We start from the raw sequence: 27,721 nt of genomic DNA on the forward strand, positions 1-27,721 counted from the left end.
CCACGCCCACCATCACCCTCATGCCCACCCTCACAGCCATGACCACGCCACCATCACCCTCATGCCCACCCTCACAGCCATGACCACGCCCACCCTCACAGCCATGACCACGCCCACCATCACCCTCATGCCCACCCTCACAGCCATGACCACGCCACCATCACCCTCATGCCCACCCTCACAGCCATGACCACGCCCACCCTCACAGCCATGACCACGCCCACCATCACCCTCATGCCCACCCTCACAGCCATGACCACGCCACCATCACCCTCATCATGCCAACCCTCACGGCCATGGCCATGGCCACGCCAACCCTCACGGCCATGGCCATGACAACGCCCACCCTCATGCCCACAACCACATCAGAGCTATTGCATAAGCTCTTTGTTCTTTAAACTGGCAAGCTAAACAATTAACACTGAGTGATTATCTTTGTTTGAATAAATGAAAGTGGTGTCAACTCCTTTTACCAATGAGACATGAACTTATTGGTGGACTAATTATACCAGTTTGTCCAGGTTTTACCAAAAGTGTGTCCATTATCTACATGTAAAGATTGTTTAACATACTTCACAACACTGCAGAAATAACACAACAGCAAAGAGAATGTACCATACTTATTCCCCTTTGTTACACTCTTTTGTGTTTGTCTTTGTGTGTGAGCCTGTAAAAACTAACCACTTTACATAAAGATGGGATAGCGGTCTGTACACTTGTCACTCGCTGTGTACAAAGTACGCAACATTAGCATGTGAATCTAGTGAGGACCATTTTACGGTGTAAATACATAGAGTAGATGTGATGTTTAGGCGTGTAAATATACTTGTGTGTAAATGTATTCTCTCCTGACATGCTGTACAAACTTTAACTGGCAATGACATAACATGTCTGTAGGTTGATAATTGTGCAGTCAATCTTATAGACACATTATCCCTTATAATGTGTTCCATTCAATAGATGCCAGCCAGAAGTACAAATTACTTTTAGCTACATGATGACTGTGTGAGTAGATGTATTCCATTTTCAAAACCATTTAAAGTCCCTGTAGCTCTCTCTATAGAAAAGCTTTAATAGGTAAAACCTGTTGAACTGGTCATTTAGTGTCACCAATTCTTCTGGCAAAAACAAGCCGCACCTCATGGCTGGTTTAACAAGTTTTATGTCAGGTACATTTGGTCTCAATATTAAATTTCATTTCCAAAAAATTGATTTCAAAAATGTTAATTAGCATCTCTGTATAGTAATTGTATTTTGCATTGTTTATCTGATATATATATATACATGTATTACATCAACAAGTTGTCTACAGAGCTTGCATTGTTTATCTGATATATATACATGTATTACATCAACAAGATGTCTACGGAGCTTGCATTGTTTATCCGATACTGCATTGAACTATAAATGAGGAAGACACATATTTAAAGCACAATAGTGGGGAATATTTCCAGCTTTGTGGACAAAAAAGAGCAAGGTTTTGTCATGACCATTTAGAAAGGATTTATACTGGATCTGAAAAGTGATAATGACATTCTTCAATTGTTGAGACAATTTAATGTTGATGGTATTCTTCCTCCAGGTAACGATAGACTGTATAATATATAGCTGATAATAGTTATTAATTCTTCATTTCAACCAAATAGACTGAATAATCTTCTCTTTTATCTTGATGCTTTGATCACTGGTTACTTTCTTACATTTAATCACCTGATCAAACCTAGATCAAAGATAGGTATCACTTAATGTGTCCCCAAACAATTTTATCATCAGTATAATGTTGATATTTTATGACAGTGATTTAAAGCCAAGATGTTTAAATTCTTTTTTTATTAGATCACAACAAAACAGAATAAAATAAATGCAGAGTAGTGAAATAAACGAGGTAACACCTGCAACCAAAGTCACATGACCTTAATTAAAACAGAATACCAGCTACCACAGTAGAATAGGCAAAGATTCAGCTGATACTTTTTTTTTCAATAGATAGATAAAAATAGAATGATTTAAGATGTATTATGTACAAAGTTATTCTAATGGTTGAGAGATAAATGGCCCAGCCACAGGGCAAACGCTTAGGTAGATATTCTGAAATACTGATACCCTTAAATTCTTAAATGTCCTCAGGGAAAATTATGAAATTGTTGTAGACAATATTTTTATTTCTATTTTTATTTTATTTACCAGCACCTCTATTGTTTGAAACACTGCCAGTTTTGGGCCCCTTGCCTCAGCCTGCCTATATAACAGTTATAAATGTTAATATCTGTAAATGTTAGAGGAACATGGCGTAGATATCCTCACATGTTGATCTCATGAAGAAAGTCAGGATAACATGGTGTAGAGAAAGTCAGGATAACATGGCGTAGATATCCTCACATGTTGGTCTCATGAAGAAAGTCAGGATAACATGGCGTAGATATCCTCACATGGTGATTTCATGAAGAAATTCAGGATAACATGGTGTATATATCCTCAAATGTTGATCTCATGAAGAAATTCAGGATAACATGGTGTATATATCCTCAAATGTTGATCTCATGAACCTCTATTGTTTGAAACACTGCCAGTTTTGGGCCCCTTGCCTCAGCCTGCCTATATAACAGTTATAAATGTGAATATCTGTAAATGTTAGAGGAACATGGCGTAGATATCCTCACATGGTGATTTCATGAAGAAATTCAGGATAACATGGTGTATATATCCTCAAATGTTGATCTCATGAAGAAATTCAGGATAACATGGTGTATATATCCTCAAATGTTGATCTCATGAACCTCTATTGTTTGAAACACTGCCAGTTTTGGGCCCCTTGCCTCAGCCTCCCTATATAACAGTTATAAATGTTAATATCTGTAAATGTTAGAGGAACATGGCGTAGATATCCTCAAATGTTGATATCATGAAGAAAGTCAGGATAACATGGCGTAGATATCCTCATATATTGATCTCATGAAGAATGTCAGGATAACATGGCGTAGATATCCTCATATATTGATCTCATGAAGAATGTCAGGATAACATGGCGTAGATATCCTCAAATATTGATCTCATGAAGTAAGTCAGGATAACATGGTGTAGAAATCCTCAAATTTTGATCTCATGAAGAAAGTCAGGAGAACATGGCGTAGATATCCTCAAATGTTGATATCATGAAGAAAGTCAGGATAACATGGCATAGATATCCTCAAATGGTGATCTCATGAAGAAAGTCAGGAGAACATGGCGTAGATATCCTCAAATGTTGATATCATGAAGAAAGTCAGGATAACATGGTATAGATATCCTCAAATGGTGATCTCATGAAGAAAGTCAGAATAACATGGCGTAGATATCCTCAAATGGTGATCTCATGAATAACATTTTAGGAACATGGTGTAGATATCCTCAAATGTTGATCTCATGAAGAAATTCAGGATAACATGGTGTATATATCCTCAAATGTTGATCTCATGAACCTCTATTGTTTGAAACACTGCCAGTTTTGGGCCCCTTGCCTCAGCCTGCCTATATAACAGTTATAAATGTGAATATCTGTAAATGTTAGAGGAACATGGCGTAGATATCCTCACATGTTGGTCTCATGAAGAAAGTCAGGATAACATGGTGTACATATCCTCAAATGTTGATCTCATGAACCTCTATTGTTTGAAACACTGCCAGTTTTGGGCCCCTTGCCTCAGCCTCCCTATATAACAGTTATAAATGTTAATATCTGTAAATGTTAGAGGAACATGGCGTAGATATCCTCAAATGTTGATATCATGAAGAAAGTCAGGATAACATGGTATAGATATCCTCAAATGGTGATCTCATGAAGAAAGTCAGGAGAACATGCTGTAGTTATCCTCAAATATTGATCTCACAAATAACATTTTAGTAACATGGCCTAGATATCCTCAAATGTTGATCTCCTCAGGGTGAAACACAACAAGCCTGCAGAAGATATTCTTAGAATTGATATCCTTAAGATCAAGCTCTGGGACACCTGTGTTTCTGGTAGATAAAACTCATTGAGACTGTGGTATCCTAAAATAAAGATATCAAGCTTTTATGCCTAAATTGAATAAAAATAAAAATTCGATTTAAATTTACAGAAACAGTTTCATATCAAAAGGTACAAAAATATGTTCAAATAGAATATTTAACTGAAATCTTTTAAGTGTAATATATATTAAGAAGAAAACCAGTGCCAAGTTGAAGCTTGTATAGCCAAGTAGAGGCTTGTATAGCCAAGTAGCGGCTTGTATAGCCAAATATAGCCACGTAGTGGCTTGTATAGCCAAATATAGCCAAGTAGAAGCTTGTATAGCCAAATATAGCCACGTAGCGGCTTGTATAGCCAAATGTAACCACGTAGCGGCTTGTATAGCCAAATATAGCCACGTAGCGGCTTGTATAGCCAAGTAGAAGCTTGTATAGCCAAGTAGAGGCTTGTATAGCCAAGTAGAGGCTTGTATCGCAAAATATAGCCATGTAGCGGCTTGAATTATTTAAAATGCTCAGACTATGTACACTTTTACGTACAAGTGAATTTTAGAGCAACAACTGTGCACAGAACATAACTCTAAACTTTCATATATTAGTGAATTTTTAGAACAATTATTGAACAGAACATAACTCTAAACTTTTATGTACCTGTGAATTTTTAGAACAATTATTGTGCACAAAAACATATCTCTAAACTTTAATATATATTAGGGAACTTCTAGAACAATTATTGTACACAAAACATAACTTAACTTATATGTAGAGGTGAATTACAGAACATTTACCTTATTCAGAACAAACCTGCACACTTTTCTACAAGTGACATTCTAGAGTTTTTACCACACTGCAGACTTGTATGTATACAAGACTGCTTTGTCCTTCAATGCAAATGGACTGCTCTAATTTCATATGCATTATTCATATACTCGGAGAATGTTAAAATTTTCAGTTTCAAATGTCATACAGTTAAACATTAAACCTGAGGTGGCATATCAGACGAGTCCTATTGTGTCTGAACTAAACCCGACTCAGGCCCACGCTGACCTGGTATTTACAAATTCAGGTTTGTAGGACGTTGGTAATTAAAGCTGGGAAAAAAGATGGATGCTTGTGGATGCTAATTTACATAATTTAAAACAGCATTGCAAATTAAGTGCTCCAAATAAGGCCTGGTCCATATGATATCTCGGTTATCTTTATACAAAAGGAAAATAATGCCAAGTAACTAAGTTTGGTGCTTCATATGAAAAATAATAACTTGATATTGCAAGAATGTATAAACCTGTCCTTTGTTGGCAGGTGTTCTTTGTTTAAGCCTGTCCTTTGTCAGCAGGATTCTGTTATAGACAGGTATAATACTAGAGGTTTCATGAATATGTTCTTTACCAGCAAGTTTTTATTACAGACAGGTAACATATACTAGAGGTTCCATAAACCTGTCCTTTATCAGCAGGATGCTGTTATAGACAGGTAACATATACTAGAGGTTCCATAAACCTGTCCTTTATCAGGAGGTTTCTTTTATAGACAGGTGTAATACTAGAGTTTTCATGAATTTGTTCTTTGTCAGGAGGTTTCTGTTATAGACAGGTTAAGTTATACATGGTAAGATATAAATATGTATACTGTACAGTATAACTCAACATATGATCTATACAGCATCTACATAGTCTATTATATCTATATTGTCAGAGCTATACTATAATCTAAACAGCATCTACATAGTCTATTATATCTATATTGTCCGAGCTATACTATAATCTATACAGCATCTACATAGTTTATTATATCTATATTGTCAGACTTATACTATAATCTATAAAGCATCTACATAGTCTATTATATCTATATTGTCAGAGCTATACTCTACAGAATTACACCATCAGGTGCTCCTTGTCAGACTCATATTGTAGAGCACCTGGAAGATTTGATAAAGATCTTGTGAAACACTTCTCTTGGATACATCACAGCCTGAAAAGGACTTCAATTTAAACCTGTCAATTTGTCACCCAGAAATGAAAATAAATCCACAAATTTCTTTTAGGAACAAACCCTCTAAAATTAAGAGTTCAAGGAGTAATTACATCAATGATGTATCAACTGTAATCAAGTTATAGAATATATTCATAATTCAAGTACTGTCTTGTGTGAAGTTATAGTGTCAACATCAAGCATTGTCAATAGTTAATTAGATTTAGGTATCAAATCCTGGGACAACAGCTACTTCAACACCTCACAAGCACAGTAACAATGAGAAGGTCATGTAAAACAGGATGACAGTTGTATGACCTTGACTTACGTCCCCTCCCCCTCCCTTGCGGGACAGGAAATGGATTACATGTAAAGTGAATCCTTTCCTTTGAAGTTGCACTCTGCTTAGGTAAACAGCTCAGGCAAGGTAGGGCTAAGCTCATATACCAACCCTTCACATTCATCATTGACTACCTGTGACTTCTCCTATACTATACCTGTTCTAAAATCCAGGTAACTGTTATTTTGTTAAGTAAGTCCATTCACAACTTAATAGTCTCTTTACTCTGGTCTGCATTATGACCATTCACTGACCACACTCTTTAACCTAGCGTGGTTATGTGGTCAGTTTTCAAGTTTGCCATTACAATATAACCAGACTTTTATAATTCCAATATTAAAGAAATTTTAGTCCACAAACATTGTTACATAACGTTTCAGCCTCGGAGCCATCATTGTCCACTGGCTATTAGTATCAATGGCTCTAATTGTTGAAACAGTCTAATCTGTGTTGAAAGGAAGGGGTTTCCTGCCAGGTAGAAATAAAAGAGAAACACATACAATACATTAGTTAATCAGGTAATAATCAATTATAAAAACATCTACTAGGTTTATCATTTATCTCCAATCACCCACAATCTCTGGCTGACAATTTTAAATACAGTATAACAAAAATATTTATAAATCAATATCCAAGATTAAGAATGTCAATGTCAACCATACAAAAGTCTCAAATCTGGCCCATGGGTTATAACATATGACTGGCCCATGGGTTATATAACATATGACTGGCCCACGGGTTATAACATATGACTGGCCCACGGGTTATAACATATAACTGGCCCACAGGTAATAACATATGACTGGCCCATGGGTTATAACATATGACTGGCCCACGGGTTATAACCCATTCACCCCTAAAGTCACATTTGAACCTTGCCAAATCAATCGCTGGGCAAGTCTAGTTTTTAATTCTGTCATGAAGACTTATTAGTCAAGGGAGGTAACTGTCAGTCTTAAGCTTCTTGATAAGGGAGGGAAAACGGTTAAAAAGAAGAGAATGAAGGTACAAGATGAGCTAGAGGGAGAAAGGTAACAGGAAGGAGGATCTCATAATCTTCCCCTCATTATTTAGAGTTATCTTTTCCTCCCTCATTGTTACTACAGTGACAAATGTATCACATTGTACAAAACACTGTGATAAATGTATATATGGTCCGACTGATGAACAGGTTCAAACACAGAGCCAGGAAATAAACACAATAAAAAGGGATATAATTCAAACGATTTCAGGTTTTTTAAAATATGAATTTTCTCTCCTTAATCTGATGAAAGCATATTTCTAAAATCATTTTCGATGCCATAGTTTCATCCAGCTTCACAACTGTAACCTAATGATATAATTAAAGAGAAATGACATATTTGTACAGCAATTAAAACCAGGGGATACTTCTAAACATATACGACAGTTACTGAACTTATCACAAGCATTACACCGCTAACATTACAGATAGTGTTGAGCCATTACCTACGTATACAGAGCACAGATCCTTCAGACAATTGATGTACAAATAAAACGAGGTTAATCCAAATCAGAATTATCATTATCAGTTCATAATTACCACTTAGTCCACGCTTCAAAGTTTATGTTTTGTTAATATGCCTATAATGATAAGAATTATCAAATTATTGTGAAATATTAGCATAAAGAATTGTAATTATTGGGAAGTTGCTACTTAAAAAAATTGATGTCGAATTTAGTTATGAATATGGCCAAGTTATAAAATCTGTGGTTGGCATTTAGGGAATCATTTGGCTGTCATTAAGTCAATATTATCTGTTGGTGATATATACAGGAGAGGAAGTGACGGGAGACGAAATTGACGTAAACTATGTGACATTTTATCATATCATGTGTAAGTGGCTCCCTTGCCTCTGTCTCCCGTAGAATTACTGCAGAATAGCGTTATGATGGCGGCCAATTATATCTGTCTATATTGAGTTGACATTTCACTGAATGACCGATATGTTCTGATCATTAGGTCTGATCAATCACTACCCAGAATTAAACAGCTCCGAAACCTGCAGTTTTCCACCCTATAACATAACCACTGACACACACAACCCATGCCATTATAACAGCTGACAAATTAACAGGAAGTGTTTTTTTTTCTTTCTGCAGATTCTAGCTGTCATTTAATTAATCTCGGCGTAATAACAGAGATTTACCAATGTTTCCTTGGACCGAGAATACTCCGGAAAAGAACTGACACCCGCATAGATCACATATAAAGGATCACATAACATATAAAGGATCACCGATATAAAGGATCACATATAAGGATAACATATAAAGGATCACATATAAAGGATCACTGATATCACTATTATTTTACGTCAAACTACCAGGTAGAAATGCCAGCCCCTAGCTACCTAATAAGCCCTACCCAAATAGAAAATTCACAGAAATTACACCTCTAAAAGAGCCGAACGCAAAACATAAATGGCAAATTATTTTGACAAAGTTCCATAAATATTGACCAAGGAGGTAAGAAGTGGTACTTTTAACAAAATTTATAAATTATAACTTTGTAAAAGGGGCATAACTCAGCGTATAAAACAAAAGAAATTGTATTAAAAGGATATCGGAAAAGTGTCAAATAATGTCCAAGAAAAAATACTCAAATAAAAAAAGTAAATTACAAGCCACTTACTACCTAAGTTACTGTATGTCAAATATTATAAAAACTGGCAGAACAGCAGTGGTGGTCCGGACAAACTTCCATCCATCCATCCATCCATAAAGGCGGACGAACAGTCAGACATACAGACACGCTAATTGGGTATATACCTCCCCCATCCGCAATATTGCAGGGTGTATAAAAACAAATTAATACATGTAAAGTACAGCCCATCTGTTTAAACCTTGCATTTAAAAATGGAAATAAAATACAACTTCATCCTTTTCTTAGCTGAAACTTAAACATGTATGCACACATTAAAATGTGTTACCAAATCTTAGACTTATTACAGTTTTCTTTCAGAATAAAACTACTTTATGTTAAAATACCAAACTCTGTGATTGACTAGGACACTACATGGACTCTGACCAGGGATTAATCAGCGTGTAAGTACGAGGTCATTTAGACCATAATTACTACGTATGTAACTCACTACCACTACAGCTAAATGGTTGGCAAATACGTATTTAATCGTATGTAATGATATTTGAATTTCTCAATTTGTAGTGTATCAATGACATTAGTGTAGAGACAGAATTGGGCATAGTAACCTCCACATGTGTAAATGCCAGTCCTTCAACTAATCATATTTAAAGGTGATCATTTGAAAAACATTACCATTGACATTTGTCAGTGTACAGGGAAGGTCAAACCTGAAAAGTCAAAAGTCAATTGTGCAAATGATCACGACCTATTATAAATGAATCCAAGTGTCTTCTCTACATGATTTATAGGTGACAAACCATTCCTGCTGCCGTTGTAATGGCAGGTTAACACCTTATTCTGGGTCAGGGTATTCCAATTTATCTACTGCCTATACAACTTTGTAAGGAATATTTGCAGAAGGGTTGGATCTAGGTACAACCGAAAATTGAATTTCGACAAAATTGTACTTAAATATCACTTCACAATAGTTTAATTAATTTCAAGGCAATTTAGTTAAACCTTGCTCCAAAATGTAGTTTGGAATGTATTAAAGAGATAAGAAAACTGGGTAAGATTCAGGAAGATCGGAGGTTTATGATGACACAGAGAGAAGTTCAGGTAAAGGGAATATTTGGGGATGAGGAGGGGAATAAAAGGTTGAAAAGATCTTTAGAGGGGAGTAGAAAGAGGAGATATTGGGAGAGACAATTAGGGAGTATGAATATGACAGGAAGAGGAAAATTGGGGATTGGGAAATAGGGAACAGATGCAGGAGATGTCGGAGATGGAACAATGAGTGGGGAGGACTANCCTTCAGTTTATTTCTGAAGGACAAACGGCTAATTTTTGTTTATGACTTTATGTATCTGTGATCAAATTCTTTGTAGTTTAGAAGTTTGATTTAGTAAATGATTAAATATAAATCGGATATTACTAGGTAATGATGATAGAGAGGCTGAGAAGATCGCCACATTAGGACATAATGCTGCATGGATACAAAAAATGATCACGTTTCCTGTATGTGAATACCATCTCACACCAGTGTATAAACTTGCTTTGTTCTCTCTCATTGTGTAAAGTAAATGTACATTCTCTTCAAAAACAGATAGCTGTGAAAACCATTTCCTTTTACCTAAATGACGTGAAAAATCGATATATATTTCACACCAATGGGCAATAAAATCATAACAAGAGGCCCATGGGCCTTAACGGTCACCTGAGTCTACAGTATTATTTTTTTTGTTGAAATATGTACCAATTTGAGTAAAAAATAGTATAATGTTAACTTAACTTTGTCAGGACCATGAGCTGATCATTCCTAGACCAATTTTAAGTGAGATCGGCCTATTAGAATTTAGTAGCAAAATAGCGGCCATGGCAGCCAAATTGTATTTCTGATTGACCCGAAAAATAACAACACTTTGTCAGGACCATGAGTCGATCATTCCTACAAAGTTTCAGTTCAATCGGCCAAGTAGATCTTTACTTTAAGTTTGAAATAGTTTACCAAAATGGCAGCTGTGGTGGCCATATTGGATTTCTGATCGACCTGAAAAATAACAACACTTTGTCAGGACCATGAGTCAATCATTCCTACAAAGTTTCAGTTCAATCGGCCTAGCAGAACTTGACTTTAAGTTTGAAATATGTTTTCAAAATGGTGGCCGTGGCGGCCATATTGGATTTATGATTGACCTGAAAAATAACAACACTTTGTCAGGACCATGAGTCGATCATTCCTACAAACTTTAAGTTCAATCGGTCCAGCAGAACTTGACTTTAAGTTTGAAATAGGTTTTCAAAATGGCGGCCGTGGCGGCCATATTGGATTTCTGATTGACCCGAAAAATAACAACACTTTGTCAGGACCATGAGGCGATCATTCCTACCAACTTTCAGTTCAATCGGCCCAGCAGAACTTGACTTTAAGTTGTTAAGCTAAAGCTCAGGTGACCTAAAAACAGTTACAACAGCTTCCAAAATAAGTAAATTTAAAATTGTCTATCCCATCAGAGAATTTTTATTTTACGTTATTGAAAATCATCCAGACGAAACTCGTTTATAAATACCCATTTCCATTACTGCCTTGAGATAGTCATCTGTTTCCATATACTACTGCGGAGTTTCCAAATCATACAATCATAGAAACTGTTTTACTTTTTACTGTCATCACTTAAGTTCTGTCAACCAATGAAAATAATCGCCATCATCATCCCTGTTTATAGAGCTTAACTAGCCATGAACTTATATGTATATAAACCTATATTAAACTGCTATAATAAATCTTCACATCCAGCCTCTGATCTTTCGAGCATGCAATCAAATTACATGTAGTATTATTAAGTGCAAGCCATATCGCGCCTGTGCATCATGATACTACTAACAATCATAGCTCCCATCGGAGTAGAGTAATATAGGTACAGTATATCAGTGAGTGAAGGGTGAAACTCTCCGATAACTATCATGTCAGCGGTGAAAAGGAAACAGAAAAATCTCCATTTATTGGAAATTTACATTTCAGTTACGAGATCACGATATTGAATCAGATCTACCTGGATCATAAAATTCTGATATCTATAAAATAGAGATCTCTCAACCGATCAAATGGCCTGATTGCATATTTAAAAACTTGTTAATTTCACTTCAAGAACATTACCATCACCAACCTTATGCTATGTCATTTGACCAATGTTTGTGACCTCTACATTAAGCGTGATTGACAATTCAGTTAATTTATCTAGGAAAACAGATGGAACAATGTTATGTCAAATCTACTTGCTATTATTAGAAAAAAATAGGTTTTTACACATTTTTGTTCATTTTTCCAGATTCTCATTAACACTGCGTGAACAAATGTTAAGTAAAATTACTCAGTTACAACAACCTAACTTATTCCAGTTTTAAACATCTTTTTGTCCTTTTTCAAGAAAATATCCTATGATCCTGAAAGTCTATAATATATGGAATCTTTATAGATGAAACTTAGTGATACTAGCATATGTCTGAAGAATTCCCTGTTGTATCTCTGTGAATAGCTGTCACCACAGAAAAGTACGGTGACAAGCGACGGTGTGTGGCTGCTGAGGAGGGCTCTAGAACAATGGCCGATTATCCTGCTTCCTGTCTACACCACGGAGTACTTAGACCCCCATACAGTCGGAGTTCCCATCAGATTGTGTCACAAGATTGTATGGTAGGCGTACATCATTAGCACTCCGACCACAATGACCAAATGAGATTTCTAATTCTGTGTGAATCACATCCTGTCACACAGTAGATAATGACTTGTGTGTATGATTACACATGAATACTGCTTGCTACAGAGACAACAAGGCACATATGAGGTACCAAACAGCTATGGTCATTTAAGGACTTCTTGCGTGTTGTGAAAACGTACATGTGTATGTGTGCCAGAGACAGGGTATACTGGTGTACTAGCTTGCCACAGGGTATACTGGTGTACTAGCTTGCCTCCTTGCGATAGTGCAGATCTGATGCCAACTTTATAGTGCTATCTCACTGAAATACCATGCAGAAGACACGGATCACATGTAAAACACACAAAGTATATGTAAGACACATAGGGAATATTTCAGATATATGTAAGACACACAGAGAATATGTAAAACACGCAGGGAATATGTAAGACACATAGGGAATATGTAAAACATGCAGGGAATATGTAAGACGCACAGGGAATATGTAAGACACACAGGGAATATGTAAGACACATAGGGAATATGTAAAACATGCAGGGAATATGTAAGACACATCGGAAATATTTCAGATATATGTAAGACACACAGAAAATATGTAAGACGCACAGGGAATATGTAAGACACATAGGGAATATGTAAAACACACAGGGAATATGTAAGACACACAGGGAATTTGTAAGACACATAGGGAATATGTAAAACATGCAGGGAATATGTAAGACACATCGGAAATATGTCAGATATATGTCTTAAAGACACACAGGGAATTTGTAAGACACATAGGAAATATGTAAAACACACAGGGAATATGTAAGACACATCGGAAATATGTCAGATATATGTCTTAAAGACACACAGGGAATTTGTAAGACACATAGGAAATATGTAAGACACGAAGGAAATATGTAAAACACACAGGTAATATGCAAGCAACAAAAGGAATATGTAAGACACTGGATATATATATCACTCACAGGGATTATGTAAGACACAGGGGGAATATGGAAGACACACTGGTTATATGTAATACACATAAGAAATAAGCCAAATTAAAAAAACATTTAGAATGTCAGGAACAGATAGTGTCTGTGTAATTACTAGTCTCTCTCTATATATACATAGATACCTCTAAACACTCTACAAAGAGGTGTTAAAATATTTTAATGTTCCTTTCATATCAGCTGACAATGTCATAAAGAATTAATTATTTTCAAACTTGTACTTATTTCAATCTGAACACCATGTGAAATCAATTTAATCAAGAGTGACATTTGATTTTGTTTTTCCTTTCCCATGTAGTGAATTACAAATACTAGGATGTCCTGTTAATACTAATCTTTTTTATAGACTCAAACTACATATGTTCTAAATATTTACACTCCAAAGAGGCCCTAATGATCAAGAAAGAAACCATGTCAAGCGGTTATTGAGCATGCTGATTTTATAATTAGATAACAATTCATATTAAGTCAATTATTTACCATTGAAAAGGTTTGGAATTTCATTCGCATCAATTAATATTACGAGTTAGTTAATGTGTAAGGGGCCCTTTACCGTACTCTAGTACTTCAACAGGCCGTAACTACCATACAACTTTCCGCCTGCCTCAGACAAGCTGGAGCTCTTTCAAGCACCCTGCGACAATTGGTCCGATCGGATGGATATGTTAACGAATAGGTGTATCATTCTTGTTTTCACTACACGAGAAGTTGCACTCATTAAATTATAAATACAGAATGTCATTTGAGAATCCTGGGAATACAGGGAGTGTGACAGAAGTTCTCTGACAGACAATGCTCACACACGGCCAGGCCTTCACTGGCTACACCTCCTTCAAGTGGCCATCCAGAGATCTACTCCCTTACAAGTGGCTGTACCAAACATTTGTACAAAACATCTGTCCTAAACACTGACCTCATTATACATGTACCAGTACCAAACATCTGTACCAAACACTGACCTCATTATACATGTACCAGTACCAAACATCTGTACCAAACACTGACCTCATTATACATGTACCAGTACCAAACATCTGTACCAAACACTGACCTCATTATACATGTACCAGTACCAAACATCTGTACCAAACACTGACCTCATTATACATGTACCAGTACCAAACATCTGTACCAAACACTGACCTCATTATACATGTACCAGTACCAAACATCTGTACCAAACACTGACCTCATTATACATGTACCAGTACCAAACATCTGTACCAAACACTGACCTCATTATACATGTACCAGTACCAAACATCTGTACCAAACACTGACCTCATTATACATGTACCAGTACCAAACATCTGTACCAAACACTGACCTCATTATACATGTACCAGTACCAAACATCTGTACCAAACACTGACCTCATTATACATGTACCAGTACCAAACATCTGTACCAAACACTGACCTCATTATACATGTACCAGTACCAAACATCTGTACCAAACACTGACCTCATTATACATGTACCAGTACCAAACATCTGTACCAAACACTGACCTCATTATACATGTACCAGTACCAAACATCTGTACCAAACACTGACCTCATTATACATGTACCAGTACCAAACATCTGTACCAAACACTGACCTCATTATACATGTACCAGTACCAAACATCTGTACCAAACACTGACCTCATTATACATGTACCAGTACCAAACATCTGTACCAAACACTGACCTCATTATACATGTACCAGTACCAAACATCTGTACCAAACACTGACCTCATTATACATGTACCAGTACCAAACATCTGTACCAAACACTGACCTCATTATACATGTACCAGTACCAAACATCTGTACCAAACACTGACCTCATTATACATGTACCAGTACCAAACATCTGTACCAAACACTGACCTCATTATACATGTACCAGTACCAAACATCTGTACCAAACACTGACCTCATTATACATGTACCAGTACCAAACATCTGTACCAAACACTGACCTCATTATACATGTACCAGTACCAAACATCTGTACCAAACACTGACCTCATTATACATGTACCAGTACCAAACATCTGTACCAAACACTGACCTCATTATACATGTACCAGTACCAAACATCTGTACCAAACACTGACCTCATTATACATGTACCAGTACCAAACATCTGTACCAAACACTGACCTCATTATACATGTACCAGTACCAAACATCTGTACCAAACACTGACCTCATTATACATGTACCAGTACCAAACATCTGTACCAAACACTGACCTCATTATACATGTACCAGTACCAAACATCTGTACCAAACACTGACCTCATTATACATGTACCAGTACCAAACATCTGTACCAAACACTGACCTCATTATACATGTACCAGTACCAAACATCTGTACCAAACACTGACCTCATTATACATGTACCAGTACCAAACATCTGTACCAAACACTGACCTCATTATACATGTACCAGTACCAAACATCTGTACCAAACACTGACCTCATTATACATGTACCAGTACCAAACATCTGTACCAAACACTGACCTCATTATACATGTACCAGTACCAAACATCTGTACCAAACACTGACCTCATTATACATGTACCAGTACCAAACATCTGTACCAAACACTGACCTCATTATACATGTACCAGTACCAAACATCTGTACCAAACACTGACCTCATTATACATGTACCAGTACCAAACATCTGTACCAAACACTGACCTCATTATACATGTACCAGTACCAAACATCTGTACCAAACACTGACCTCATTATACATGTACCAGTACCAAACATCTGTACCAAACACTGACCTCATTATACATGTACCAGTACCAAACATCTGTACCAAACACTGACCTCATTATACATGTACCAGTACCAAACATCTGTACCAAACACTGACCTCATTATACATGTACCAGTACCAAACATCTGTACCAAACACTGACCTCATTATACATGTACCAGTACCAAACATCTGTACCAAACACTGACCTCATTATACATGTACCAGTACCAAACATCTGTACCAAACACTGACCTCATTATACATGTACCAGTACCAAACATCTGTACCAAACACTGACCTCATTATACATGTACCAGTACCAAACATCTGTACCAAACACTGACCTCATTATACATGTACCAGTACCAAACATCTGTACCAAACACTGACCTCATTATACATGTACCAGTACCAAACATCTGTACCAAACACTGACCTCATTATACATGTACCAGTACCAAACATCTGTACCAAACACTGACCTCATTATACATGTACCAGTACCAAACATCTGTACCAAACACTGACCTCATTATACATGTACCAGTACCAAACATCTGTACCAAACACTGACCTCATTATACATGTACCAGTACCAAACATCTGTACCAAACACTGACCTCATTATACATGTACCAGTACCAAACATCTGTACCAAACACTGACCTCATTATACATGTACCAGTACCAAACATCTGTACCAAACACTGACCTCATTATACATGTACCAGTACCAAACATCTGTACCAAACACTGACCAAAATTTAAGGAAAACATACCTCAACATCACTACTAGTGACAAGAAGTTGCATCAAACATGATGGAAAAGATTGTTCTACACATATATGTACCAAACGTCATGTAAATACATGAACTATGAGTTCTAAACAAGAGCCCCAGGCTCCAAAGCTAATTTTGTCTTACCTAAATTTTGTTGATATGGTACAATGTATGTATTACAAAAGTATGAAATGCAACATTCCCCTAATTTACCTTGTGTGACCGGGATGAATATGCTGCAGTGTGCCTTCAACATGATATATTTCACTGAGGTAGCACTCTAATTGAGGCATTGGCCCTACACTACTACACAGGAGGCAAACATACACCTACATATTACCTCCAACACTACACACATATAGGCGCATCCTTCAATGACCTCAGCTGTTGATAGGACACTTAATTCAATAATCCAAGATCCTTACATGTCCTCTTCCCCCAGGTTAGCTTCATTTTATTTGTAACACCTTAGCCTCTTTTGAGTCTCCTTGTCCATGTATCCTTCTCATTAAATCTCCCTGAAATGGTCCTTATTTTGCTTTTAGACCCAACTCCATTCTACCAGGGTGCCACAAGCTTCATTGATACAACACCACTACCTTGACACCAAATTAGGTTTATATCCCTTTACTCATATTGAGGAAGGAGTCCTTTAAAGATTTGCTTTAATTCACAAATCAGATCCAAACCCTCTGTCCCCGGCTTTTAATACGACACTTATAAAGTCCCCGTAACCTTGAGCATTTATCAAAGTTTTGCCCTTATTTCCCATACTAGGCCTCAACTCTATTTCTGCTGGGAAGTCAGTGCATTATATTTACATAATGTTGTGGTCTCTTTGCCTCAGGATTTTCCATTTGAAGTTTTGTCAAAATCTGTTCAACAGCTCTGGGAAAGTTGTCTTTCAGATGAAAAGTTGGAAAAGGATGGGCGATAGACAGATGACAGATGCTGCATAAGCAGTAACTTACCCTTCAGCTGGGTGAGCTAATAAATGGATCGGTTGTCAATTACCAAATATTTCCAGCAGTACACGGGACTGGCCATAGAGCGCTTTCCTCTATAAAAAATGAGATGGCTTCTAAGGCTACATAGCAATGTAAAACAACAAATTAACATAGATCATTGTCATACTTCGGAATCTATAAACTCACCATTTTTTCTTTGAAGAGGTCAAAGAACTTTGATAATCTTATCTCTCACATGTATTTGCATTTGGAGATGTTTCGTATTAGTAACTGAAAAATCCAATTGAATAATAGATCAATTAAACTGGGTAATATTCGCGTCGGTTTCTAATGCTATCTGCTCCTAACAGTGGAAGTAGGAGGATTTCGTACGTTTTATTGGTGTACCAACACCTTGAGGATTTTTTTGGTGACACAAACCCTCATGCAGATTTACTACTATCTAACAAATAGGACATATTTATTTTACAAATTTGTAAGAAGAAAAGTATTGGATCTTTATTCAAACAATTTGTTAAAACTCACATTAAATTTTGCCGGTTATTTAGTGTTTGTGTAAGTGTATACATGCACCGAGAGTTATATATATGTTTTATTTACACAGAATACATCCTTGATCAAATCTCTCTCCCTTCATGAATTGACACCTAAATGTTGACCAAGAAAAGCCGATTTAATTACCAGACAACTTGATGATCTAACAGGGCCTAATCATATCTTGGTGAATTACAATGTCGCTAAATCGACTTTAAAATCTCAGTTTACAAATAAATGAAGAGTCAAGGAGACATATGATGGAACACAATTTAAAAGTGATTTATCACATTTCTATATAAGGGCACTTGTCTGATTTCTATAACTTAGATTTACAAGTTTATTAACATTTCCTGCCTTGACATCAACATTCACATGATTGCTCATTGGTACTGTATGTTGAATCAATAGAAACTTTGCTATCAAATCAGTAGAAATTTTGGAAACACCACGTTCCAAACAGCCTTTCCTTCAGGAAAAAATAAAAAGGTACTGTATGTTGAAGTAAAACAGAAAGAGTCTAGGGCACCCAACATTGCTAAGGTCCAGGTAACAGACCGGTCAACAATAAAACATACTTAAAGGATCCCTGTCCCACTTTCCTTTTTTCCTTTTTGTATATACAGTAACCTCCCTTTAAGTTCCATTGGGATATAACAGTAGAACAGTTTGACCAGGACACTTCCATTGACCAGGTAGCACAATCCGTTAGTATGATAGTATGACAATATGAAGTCCAGGGTTCGAATCCCTAGCTCAGTTGAATTTTTTCAACTCAAAATACTGTTTGTTTTTTTCATATTTTGTTTACTTCATCTTAATTATCTCTCATAAAGTCCTTCAAGGGATGGTTTTCTTTGCAGAATGATTTATCAAAGCTGTTTAGCCATACGAAAAAAAAAACATTCTCCAACACAGAGTTACAATTTTTGGCAGTGGTACAGAGATTCTTATATATTTTTTTTTAATTTACTAAACCTTTCTCCCTTCACTAGCTGTCTCAAAGCCTTTTTCAGTCAATATAAAAAAAAAAATCTTTTATCAAAACCTAAGAAAGTTTGCTCTAAAGCTGTTTGACCTCGTCATGTCGCTGGAGACCACAAAGGCACTAGAGCACTAAAGAACATTATTCTAAAATATATAATAAACAGAGTACTTTCTTCTGGATCAAAATCCTGTTGTTAGGTGTCAATGGTCACACGAAGTGGAATTGACTAAGTCAACATCTATCAATACTTTGTGTTAATATTTATATCTTCCATTATTACAAATCTCATTTATCAATAAACTTCATCTCTTTTATCTTTTCCGCCACATTTTTAATTTAACAAATTCAAGTGTTTCCTCTGTAAACATATAACTAAACTCTCCAACATTAGCATGAAAGACGCAGACAACTCATCCTACAGGTCTGCCAAGCACCCAATTAATGCAGATTTTCGATTTTCATGAAGAGGATAAAAACAGCATTGAGTACATTTCAAGCAAACACTTAAAGACCCCTGCATTAGACAAATGAATTATTCCTAAATGGTGATATACTTTAGCGGATCAACATCAAAGGCCTTGGATTTCAATGTTAAATAGCCGCACTACTTCAGGAGGGCTGGGAGTATATAAACCTCCCTGATAAAACAAGTACTAGGGGTTCCATGTCAAATAAATTCCTTCTGGCTCTTTACAAATGATTTTATTCTCCCATTGTCCTCGCCACATCCATCATTTTTAAACCAACAGAGCATCCAAAGAGGTATGTATGTGTTCAATTGTTTTATTGGTATAGACACAAGATCAAAGGTTTACAATTAATATTCATTCAAATGTTTTCGAATATTTATTGACTTTTTGTGTGAAATAAAAACTAGTATTATATCAACAGAGGACTATTTACCTGTCCAAAGGAAACAACACGATAATTCAATAAATGCACAGTGTATAATCTCACTGTCCTTAAATGTAATATAATTACATCTCAAACACTAGGGCTGTAACGATACACCTATGCCACGATACGATACGAATCACGATATCTACCCACGATACGATACATTTTGATATGATACAGGATGACGAAATGTTATGCTTCCTCTTTAAATGCGTCCCCATGTTTGATGTGTTCCCTGACTTGTAACCTACATCTACGAAACAATTTATGCGTCAAGTGGAGAGTGATTTTCCATCGGGAACATTAAGCCGGAATCCAAAATGCTGCCAAACAGCCAAGCGAAAGGAAGCGGGAGGGTTTTTAATTGAAGCTCCGCCATGTTGCACGCTTGTTTATGCAAAGTTTTGTAACAGCTATTGCACAACTTTTATCATACCAGCCAATCAAATTTTACATTACACATGTATGGTTAAATTCCGAAAGTCAGGTAATACTTAAAACCGAACCGAACCAACCGAACCGAAACACGGAAAAAAATGTCGTACACCGAACCAAGCAATTAAGCGCTGTTTTCGGTGCACCGCGGTGTATCGTTACAGCCCTATGAAACACCATTTCAGTTTTCAAACTAATGAAATTTTATTCAATCATCCATCGGAATTACAAAAACAAATAAGTTGACAATTATGTTAATTAAATAAAAAGCATGAGATAGATACAAAAAATATCCTAAACCTTTTAATGACACAGATTGAATTGAGGTAGGACTGATCCGTGTATCACTACTATAATGCAATAAATACACCTGGCTAAACACCTGGTCAGAGCGACTCAATTAAGTAAAAGATTGTTTGTGTATGTGAATAAAACAAATTACTCTCCATTACTACAACTTTGATTGGTTACTAAGGAACTATAAATCAAATGAATGTCAACATAGATATTCCTTAAAAGGGAATTATATATGAAATTTACTATTTCTCAATCAAGTATATCTACTATCAAATTTCTCAATGAGAAGTATTACTGCACCCTACTGCACCCATATAAGTACATGATTAATGTCTGAATGAAAAGTATGTACTACATTTATATCTACATTCAATTTCTCAATGAAAAGTATCATCACGCCAATATATTTATATACATAATTAATTTCTTAATGAAATTAGCATGTACATACTGCATGCATATCAATAATTTATCTCTTAATGGAAAACATATACTACAAGCACCTATCTATAATCAATTTCTAATGGCATTGTACTTTATACTCTTTTACTACTACAGGCATAAATCTATAATCAATTTCTAATGGCATTGTACTTTATACTCTATTACTACTACAGGCATAAATCTATAATTAATTTCTAATGGCATTGTACTTTATACTCTATTACTACTACAGGCATAAATCTATAATTAATTTCTAATGGCATTGCATGTACGGTATCCTTTTTTACTATTTTTCATGTATTATGCTATAATGTAAAATACTTATGTGTGAAGAAAAAGATTATTTAAGATATGTTTCTCCAAGGACACAATCATTTAGTGTCTTATGCCTTTATCCTCTAGGTATACTTCGGACATGTTGAGGAAGCCCGCCACTGCAGCAGTCAAGGGGACATAACTCATATAAAAGGAGAACAATTGATAGTTACAACACGTAGTGAACCTGCCGCAGTCACCTGGAACAATAGTGTAGGTGGTTACATGACTTTCTTAAATCAAAATTCAATTTAATGACACCTGATCATAAAGCATTGAGAAGATATTTAAAATTAATTAATTAAAATGTTCAAGCCACCTGGTATTTAGAATTAAGAAAGAGCAATTGTACATTAAGAATGCAAATGACCTATGAAAGTGATATCTTGGCTGAAGTGTAATGGTCACTTTTATGACAGTTTGTGTTTTATTTAATGACAGTCACCTGTTTAGGACTCAACTCCTGATGTATAAGCATGAATATGCAAACACTGACTTAACGCTGTGCATACATAATTCTACTTCAACCTTTAAAACAAGGCTGTTGAATTTAATGTTATGTGTTAACAGGGAAACTCACAACTCACACAAAGCTTAGCAATGGCTGAACATTAGTGTCCATCACGTCAGATAGTTTTGAATTTTTTTTAAGAATTTAGATAGGATGGGTCAGTTTGGTTTCATCATTTCCTCAACTAAAGCATGTTGAAGTACACTTATGAACTTGCTAACTAGAAATGTCACATGTAAACATCCACCAGTTTTTCCCTTGGCTGTACATTTGTGGTGCCATTGACTCTTCCTGATGAGGTCATATTGATCAATTATGGACTTTTGTTTCCGTGAATATATGGTTAAATGGACCTGAGACTGAAGTCATGGTCAATATCTCTTTCTCAAGTCCATAACCACATATTTACCAAAATAAAAGTCTTTAATTGATACAATATTAGATGGTGAATAATATTTAAATCATTAAAAAAAGGTGAAACTTATGAGCATTGTACAGAGGAAAGTACTGCAATTGACAGAAAGCATTGTAACATCACGATTGAAAGATAGCATCAAATAAATATTGACCTGATGTTTCTAAAAATAGTAAGACTAAATTAATGACACTCTATAAATGTCAAACAGATCTTGGATATTCAACATTGAACACTCTATAAATGTCAAACAGATCTTGGATATTCAATATTGAACACTCCTATAAAAGACAAAAAGATCTTGGATATTCAACATTGAACACTCTATATATGTCAAACAGATCTTGGATATTCAACATTGCACACTCTATAAATGTCAAACAGATCTTGGATATTCAATATTGAACACTCCTATAAATGACAAAAAGATCTTGGATATTCAACATTGAACACTCTATATATGTCAAACAGATCTTGGATATTCAATATTGAACACTCTATATATGTCAAACAGATCCTGGATATTCAATATTGAACACTCCTATAAATGAGAAAAAGATCTCGGATATTCAACATTGAACAATATTGAACACTTTATAAATGTCAAACAGATCTTGGATATTCAATATTGAACACTTTATATATGTCAAACAGATCTTGGATATTCAATATTGAACACTCTTTATATGTCAAACAGATCTTGGATATTCAATATTGAACACTCCTATAAATGACAAAAAGATCTTGGATATAGTACAAAAGTCATACAATCATATCTCTGAAAGTAAAGGTCAACATTTGACACTGTGAATGTCAAACAGACACCACAAAATATTAAGACCAATATAAAGTGAATACAGATTCACAGTGTCAAGAAAGCACAGCTTGTATGGAAATTGATATCTTGGTTAACTTGTAAACAATTCATTTATGTATATAATTATATTTGAAGTCAAAAATGAGAAAATTATATGTAATTATCATTATAATCAACTGAAGAACCGCATTAAAATAAAATGTGTATGGTCCAGTAGACAGATTATTGGAGCATTTGACAACCAATGTAAGTGTTTTGTTTGTTTGAGAGCGGTTTGAGAGGAACAGAACATATCTGTATGATATTGGTATAAATAAAAGATGATTTGGTAGGAGGGAATGTAAATTTCTCAAGCATCAATATGAATAAATTTGTACCGACATGAATAACCATCACCTTCTATAGAAACCTACGACCACAAAACATACATAATGACGGAAACCTGAAACCTCGAAACAGACAGCTAGGATGTTATCACAGTTTGTTTAGAGAGTATAGATGTTTTAGTCATTGACTGATTTAATTCCATCCTGGGAATTCGTTATATCTACAGTCTATTGATATTAATTGTTATAACAATATACCGTCAATAATTTACGTTTCAAACTAGAAACGAGTTGGTGTATGAAGGTCGTTTTGGTTGACCTTCTATATAGTAAACACGTTTAGAATTACATATTGCGATAGATGGTTCAGGCATTGCCGTACTTCAATAAGAATTGTCTGTTATTTTAACAATTAAATGAATAAGAATAAACAATAATTTAATTACCCTTACCAAAATTCACTGAAGCATGTTCTACAAGCATGAAAATTTCATCCTTCAGCAAGTTTCGGACAAGAGCGTGTAGCTTATAATGGACGTCGCTGAGCAATAATTCAGATATCTATCTATCTGATGGACATATTATGTGTCCGTAACTTGTTTACGGGGACCATTAAAAACATAAATGTATGCTTGAATGTTTGACAATGGGGGAAAATATAACCAACTTGTGATGATGTCATCAGCCCCTGTGGAGAGAGGTCACTAAAGGAGCCGTCATCCTTAACCAATGTAATCGTACTGACTGTGTACCTAGTAACCCGGTATTGATGATCAAGTGATAAATCCTGCCACTCCATTGGGTATATCAATATTATTAGGTGATTTGCTACTGAAACAAAACAAAAGTCAATTGCCATTTTTTGTTTTCAGAGAAGTCGACTTTGTGTCTACATTGCTGACGCGCGTGTCGGCGCCCACTTCCACCTGACGTGAATGAGGCGATTGTTGACACTGGTTTGATGGGCCTACATGAAAACTGTCCGTGACTGCTCGTGGAGGAAACTCGCCAGACTGTATGATCTAAGCGCTACTGGTGATAACATCGTGGTCGTACGAAATGTTACAACCTACCAATTATACTACGCCCGCCGAACCGCAAGCACAAGAACAAAACCCTAATTAAATCTATGTGCTGATTCCAATGTTACTTCTTCTAAAAAGGCGTACTCGATTGGCATGCATTTGTTTACAAACGTTACCAACAGTCGTAGCATTAGTAATTTTGGTGCAAGAAATCTACGCTGTCGATCGTGATAATTTTATCTGTCACCTGATTACTGAAGAGTCTGATTCAAACTGTGATGGCTATCATTTAAAGAAATCTCCGGCACCAGTGCGTTCTAAAGACTTACAGATTAAACAACAAATAAACATATCCTTTAACCAATAGCAATTTTCCTGACAACATCAACTCCAAGTTTCCGTAGTAATTACTGGTAAACGTGTTTTGACATATGTACTGTGTCGATTTTATGACAGATCGAATTCTGGTCGCTACAATGGTAACGTAGATAATACGGATTGATACCTGGTGATAAAGGGACACAACCCAGTGACTAACACACATATCAGCATGGATAGAGCACCTTCGGCACACGATCTGAGGATGTCTGTACAAGATTGCTATCTGTAAGGCAGCAAGAAGGATGGTAGAAGGTGAATACAACTCCCCCTGGTGGAGAAATAATACCATGTCAGATAAGCCTCGTGATGTCAAACCAAGCAAAGTCCACCAAAAGAAACCGTAAAAAGTCAGTCAATGAACCGGCAACTGTCAAAGAAAAAATGTAAATCTGGCATCTATTGAGCGATGGTTTGTCAAAAGACACCTAACGACCCTCCAAGATGGAATTACAGAGCTATGTGCCAATGTAGAAGTTACGATAATGCAAAGAATACAAACGTCAAGCACCATTTCTCCAACAAGTGTAATTCAACACTAGTAAAGTAGCCCCAAATCGCTACTTTTAAATTATCTGTTTACAATTGTTTCTCTTCAAACTGCCACTTTTTTTTTATTCTTTAGGCAATTATCTATAGAAAATGTGGCCACTAGATCGTACAATGATGGTGTTTACTCCTCCGCTATATTCAAAACTGCCATATAAATAGAAATAGATACTTACTGTTTCGCCTGGGTGATTTCTCGTCCACTGATCTTCCTCCTTAACTCACTATACAGATCACTAGATGTACAATTCTCCAGCTCAGAGATTACAGGGACAGAAATGCTTATAATGCGTCTCCATTTATTCATACTTTGATCTCATTTTAGGCTTGCGAAGTAAAGTGTATGATTTTTTTTCATAAATCACCTATTAATCTTTTAAAAGAAAGTACAAATAGTTTTCAATTGAATGATTTACTTCAGAATATGAAAACCAAAACTTTTCTAAAGATGTTTGATATATCCTAATTTACAGTTTGTACAGATTTGGATGTACCTGAATATTTGAACCTTTCATTAAACCATCATATTTGACAAGGCTTCCTATTTTGAAGGGGAAAATCCCTATTTTTCTTCTGATTTACTTAAAATTAAAAATTCAGATGAATTCCCCAAATTGTTCAATTTACTCAACCTTGCATACAATACCATAAATTACATTTTCATATGATTATTTAAGTCAAATAGGCATCATTGAAACTATTTTTGGGGCATGACATTTTGACATGCAGTACCCTCCCCATGAAAAAGTTGAAAGGCTGAATTGACACAACTAGTGCCCCCACTTGTCATCAAGTCATCAGCAAGTTTATTATTAGAAGCATCCACATATTTTCAGGCCTGAATGTGTTAATAGGATGAAACATATTTTGTTATCACTTCAAAACTATCCAGTGAAAACTGTTAATTTAGACCACCCAAGGGAGATAAGTCTTGATAAACAGATGGTCTGTATAGACAGGCTATTTACGCCAACGTATGACTAAGGATTTATATTCGCCAACGCATGACTAAGGATTTATGTTCGCCAACACATGACTAAGGATTTATATTCACCGACGTATGACTAAGGATTTATATTCGCCAACGCATGACTAAGGATTTATATTCACCAACACATGACTAAGGGTTTATATTCAACAGGAAGTTATAGTAGGCTTTAAAAGTTGGTTTCCAATTTAGCCGAATTCTGAAAACATCGCAAGATTGCAAAGATTTTGAGAAAAATAGAAATAGTGTGAAAAATAGAAATAGTGTGAGAAATAGTGTGAAAAATAGAAATAGTGTGAAAAATAGAAATAGTGTGAGAAATAGTGTGAAAAATAGAAATAGTGTGAAAAATAGAAATAGTGTGAGAAATAGTGTGAAAAATAGAAATAGTGTGAAAAATAGAAATAGTGTGAGAAATAGTGTGAAAAATAGAAATAGTGTGAAAAATAGAAATAGTGTGAAAAATATTGGATATATCAGAGAAATGGAATCGAGCAGCTTTTAAAATCTTGAACAATTGTAAAAGTGTTATAGGTCAAATATAAATTGGAAATGGTTGCATTATGTAACTGTGAAATTATATTGTGTTGTCCTTAAATTACAGCGCAATATGTACATGTATGCAAATTCAACATTTGACTGGTGAATTCC

At 35.7% G+C, this 27,721-nt stretch overlaps 1 long non-coding RNA gene across 1 annotated transcript; it reads left to right on the top strand.

Moving 5' to 3' along the window:
- Positions 1–671: 671 nt before the first annotated feature.
- LOC110450089 lies at positions 672–26,272 on the top strand. Its single transcript, XR_002462934.1, has 3 exons — positions 672–1,005; positions 22,149–22,274; positions 25,003–26,272. It is a non-coding gene; the product is annotated as an uncharacterized LOC110450089 (long non-coding RNA).
- The last annotated feature ends 1,449 nt before the right edge of the window (positions 26,273–27,721 follow it).

Source organism: Mizuhopecten yessoensis, unplaced genomic scaffold, assembly GCF_002113885.1.
Source record: "Mizuhopecten yessoensis strain PY_sf001 unplaced genomic scaffold, ASM211388v2 scaffold4977, whole genome shotgun sequence".
In the NCBI taxonomy this organism is placed as follows: domain Eukaryota; kingdom Metazoa; phylum Mollusca; class Bivalvia; order Pectinida; family Pectinidae; genus Mizuhopecten; species Mizuhopecten yessoensis.